This window comes from Arachis hypogaea, chromosome 2 (genome assembly GCF_003086295.3).
Source record: "Arachis hypogaea cultivar Tifrunner chromosome 2, arahy.Tifrunner.gnm2.J5K5, whole genome shotgun sequence".
Classification (NCBI taxonomy): Eukaryota; Viridiplantae; Streptophyta; class Magnoliopsida; order Fabales; family Fabaceae; genus Arachis; species Arachis hypogaea.
This window is the reverse complement of record NC_092037.1, coordinates 22,620,821-22,625,791: the sequence shown is the minus strand read 5'-3', so window position 1 is coordinate 22,625,791 and position 4,971 is coordinate 22,620,821.

Sequence of the window (4,971 nt, the reverse complement as noted above, 5' to 3'; positions counted from 1 at the left end):
TATGCAAGTTTATTTACATTCTTCGTACTCAATCTCAAACACCAAGAGACTCCTAGCCAATGATGTGCACCTTAAGACAACTCATAGGGAGAACGACTCGAGAGTAATATTCTCGGTTATTGAATTGAATTGTGGACACACACACATTTTCTTTGTTTGATGCGCTATAGCTTGTTGGTTTAGACTATACTTACGATAAACATATTTGGTAAAATTCTATACCGACAAAATATAGCTCATCAGTCAGCGGCATATAAGCCTAAGAACTTTGATGCAAAATTCTCAAAGAGAACAAAGGTTGCTGTATCCGAGTCATCAACAACATGAACCTGAATGCAAAACCTTCATGCACAAATAAAAAAATGCATCAAAAAAATGGGGGGCATGTAAATGATGCAACAAATGCTCAGACCAGGTTCAACAACAAACACAAAAGTGCAACATGGCTTTTCGATGTTACCGATCCCAAATCTAGGGAAAGCATCAAACAGAAAAAATAAAAAAAACTAAAGTTCTTGATATAATGAGACTACACAGGAACAAACCAACCACACACGAATGGAAACCAACTTCGGAATAAAAATCGTAGAGTAAACATTGCATTTTGCATAATAAAATTGGTCAGTAAGTGCCTCCAGTCCTTGTGTGCATTGCCTGCAAGCCTTGTACCACCATGTATGATCTCTATCAATGTCGATGACCGTACCACAGGTCATGTAGGTTGATTTCTGGATGTAAAAATTAACCACAATGAAATTAACAAAATGCACACAAGAGAACAATTTTAACGAATTCCTGCACAAAGCAGTGTATCACATAGGGAAAAAATAACCACAATGAAATAAACAAAAATGCATGATGGAGAGTTATTTTAAAGAATTCATGCAAAGAGCAGTGTATCGCATGAAAACATGAAACTCATGTATTCAATTGTTTCATGATAGTTTCCAGAAAGAATATATTTAAATGTGTGTTGGGAAACAGCCATAAAATTCGAAGCACCCAATGAACACATCTCAAAAATTTGCTTTATTTGATGTATGGGTGCATAGGGTGTAAGACGGAGAAAATCTTCAGAAGGAGAATACCTCACTATCCGGCCTATAACATCAACGTTGGTGCTATGCTTGCTACCAAGTCCAATCAGCCTGACATCAACCGAATTAACAACATCACCATATCACAACCAATACAGGAAAGCGTTAAGTTGCTTGTTAAAGATTGGTGAACAAAAAATTAAAGCATTTGTTAAAGAACCAAACTTTTGGCGGAATTTTTTAACCACTTCAAGGTTAGTATTAACCATGAGCCTTATGGTGTAGTTTGTGTTGGTGATAGTCATCACCCCTGAAACAAAATTAAATTTGATTAGACAAATACTTGGTTACATATAAGCAGGTTCCTTGATAATTGGGCAATGTTAAATGTACCATTGTAGAATTTCATCTCGACAAATTGAAGCACGATTATAAATTCGGTGGCCTTATTGGCATCAAGAAGAGTGACCAATTCAGATGCATAATTTTCCCACAAGGTGCAAGAAAGCTTCTCATTGCCACTTTTGGGTCCACACGTATTTTTATCGTGGTTTACATAGAACAGTTATAATCATTAAACAACCCAATCAGAGGTAAACATGGATTGCGGCATGAATGAGGTATCCAGATGTTTATGCACAATAAGATGGAAAGACTAACCTCAGATCATCAAGCTCGATTTTCATGTAATGTGACTTCCGTTTTTTTTTTTGAAAGGAATCAAGTCACTCTTTGCAGACAGAAGACCAACAAAATCTACGCCAGATAACCACAACATAAGTGGGCATTAACAAACAGTTGGCAAAGGCAAATAAATAATATTCTAGGGAAATAACCTATACGTGGGTGGCACAATGAGGACATCAAAGAGCATACCAATAGGTTGCCACAAAATCAAATGATTCAATTAGAATATCCATGTCATCAGCACTCGAGACCAATGTATCCCTCTTAAATATGATCCACATACTATGCTTGGTGGATTTGTAATTCTGCGTGTTTGAGTCCATTGTGAAGTTGGCCACAATAAACACCTTCCCCTCATCAATGATCGATTCAAAAAGACGGTAATGGATGGACTGGATGAAACAATAGATTCGAGATCCCTGACAATGATGGAACAAAAAATAAAGAGATGGCTTATATCACGGAGGTGACAAACATCCAAAAGGAATAACATACATGATGTAACAATAGGCAAAAATGTACCTCTTTGTCAAGTACAACCAACTCGATTGAAGGTTGGGAGTAACTCTTTTCATATGACGGAACCTTCCACATCCTCAAAATTCTTACTTTAATGTACTAATTCTTTTCGGAAATAAGAGAAATGTCCTTAACATAATCAAATGTATGATCCATCTGGGGGAATGGATTTGGGTCTCGGATAAGCTTTAGAAGAAAATATAAGCTGGGTACTTGATTAACTGCAGAAAATTCTAGATATCAATTAAAGAAAATCTACATGAGCAGACACAAATACACACGAAAAATGCACAATCCACATCCAGAGAGGAACAAAATGAAAAAATAAATATAACACCAATTATGCATATCATAAGAATGAAGCTATGCATGAACTTCCTTTTTGGTAACAACAACTATGAAGTAATGTTTAATTACGTCCCTCACAACGATCTTATCTATTACAATATTGGGAGAAAAATGAACACAAAATGATGATCGTGGTAATTAGAGGCATACGTATAAGCATAGGTGCATAACTATATTAGTATGCAAGTATATAACCATATAACTATATAAGTATATTAAGTATATTAAGTATATAATATACACTATAAAGTTTTTAATGCTAATCAGTGAAGGGTTTACTCAAGACACCAATGAAAATATATTAAACATGTGTGGTGCGATAGTGAAAGAAATGCAGAAATTACAACACCATGTCAACAACGCAACAATAACAACAGTGTGCCACTTATTTATACATATCACATGAAAAAAATGAAATGGATGATGAACAATTTGAGAGTAATAACACATAGCCGCTCAAGACATGTTACCGAGTGTGCAATATTCTCCGTGACCCACTCAGAACCACGTACAAATGCTCAATTTGCAACCAATGTGTCACGAGAAAACACAAAAGAATACTAAGCAATCTAATGAAAATGGCGGCATAAGAGCATGGGAGACAAAAAATTGGCCGAAGTCGGAAGAATTAATTGTAAAATTATGTCATGCATGGTTACGATTACATCAAACGAAGTCAAGGCAAAGGTTTAACATATGGGCCTATAGCAGTAGCAATAGCAATCACAGTAAACATCAGTGACATGAGAAAACGATGTCTTAAAACGTACCATTATAAAAGATGCAAAGCAAGTCAGTGTACAAGCATGTTGAAAGGAAGAGAAGACTTTATAAGGCACCAGGTCCCAGCATTAAGCAAGGAAAATTTACCATACTAAAAATCGGATTGCGGTTCAGACCGTCTGACGCTGCTGAGACAATATTTAAATTTAAAGCTAAATTTAAATTTAATTAAATCCATGAATGTAAAAGTTAGAACACTTACTTGAGATACAATTCGAAGGGTAGCCATTTAATTTGACCGAGGAATTATATTGTATTTTTTTATTTTATTATTATTATATTATTGTATGTTATATATTGTAACATATTGTATATTTATATTTGTATATATTATATATTATATTAATATTAAATATTTAAATATATAGGAGATATTTATATATTTTAAAGATATTATAAATATTATTGAGTATATGTGAAATATTATATTATTATACTATTATACTATGTGAAATATTAAATTGTTATACTATATTTTATATTCTATTAGATGGTTGTTATTATAATACAAGTGTTATTAATACACATATACGCATATACTAATAGACTCTCCATCTCGATAACCATATTTGAAGCGGCTTCCAGGCCAAAACAAATATATTGACATGCATGTGCAGAACCATAACTATAACTAATATAACTAAGTACTAATTAAATAACTAATAAATAAGTTTGGATTTGAAAGACCTTGTGGGAAAGGGGTAATGCCAAGGAATAATCAAAGCTCGTGTTTGATGTTTTCGTTGGACTGAGCAAAGAGTCGGAAAGTAGGCGAAACAGGTGAGGTTAGGGCAAACCTTGCAGAATTGGGAGATGGCGGTCAAAACCCACCGATGTATACATTGAATGTAGGAATTAGCGACACAGCTACTGACTCAGAGTGATGAACGCAGACTGACTAGAAATACTTGACATTGAGTTAGAATGGTCGCGAATGGGGATTTGTGTGAATGTCCTTAGGCGGTAGCCGTAGGTCTTTCGCATAAGGTGTACTGTTTAACAAAATCCAACAAAAGGCCCCAAGATATTCTCGATTATAAAGCTAAGGTAATACGCCAAAGATGAAATGAATTAATCTAGAGAGAGCAAAGGTCACAACGAAAAAGCACTTCACTATTCTAGGTGAAAGGGAGCATGGGATGAAAACTTAGTGAGTTAGTCAAAAATGCCTGACCGATGTGGCAACATGTGAATTAAATACTAATGACAATAACAACCTGTGGATATAATTATATAAGAAAGAAATATTTGATAAATTGAGATTTAGCCAAGTTGTGTGGATTTTTTTTCGACCATTATACAACTCATTCGATGATATTGAAAAACGTTATCATAACACAAAAATAAAAGGTCTGACCCCTTTTGATGTATAAAAAAATTAATGTATAGATGTTGTAATGGAAAAAAATAATGATGAAGGCTTTTTTATCTCATGTAACAATAATACTACAAACCACAAAAATTACCATTTAAAAAATAGAATTTTTCAAGTTATAAATTAATAATTTACTAATTATTGAAGGGTTTTTAAGAAGAAAAAATAATAACTATTGAATGGTGTATAAAAAGGAATCTAATGAATAAAAAAATATTTAGT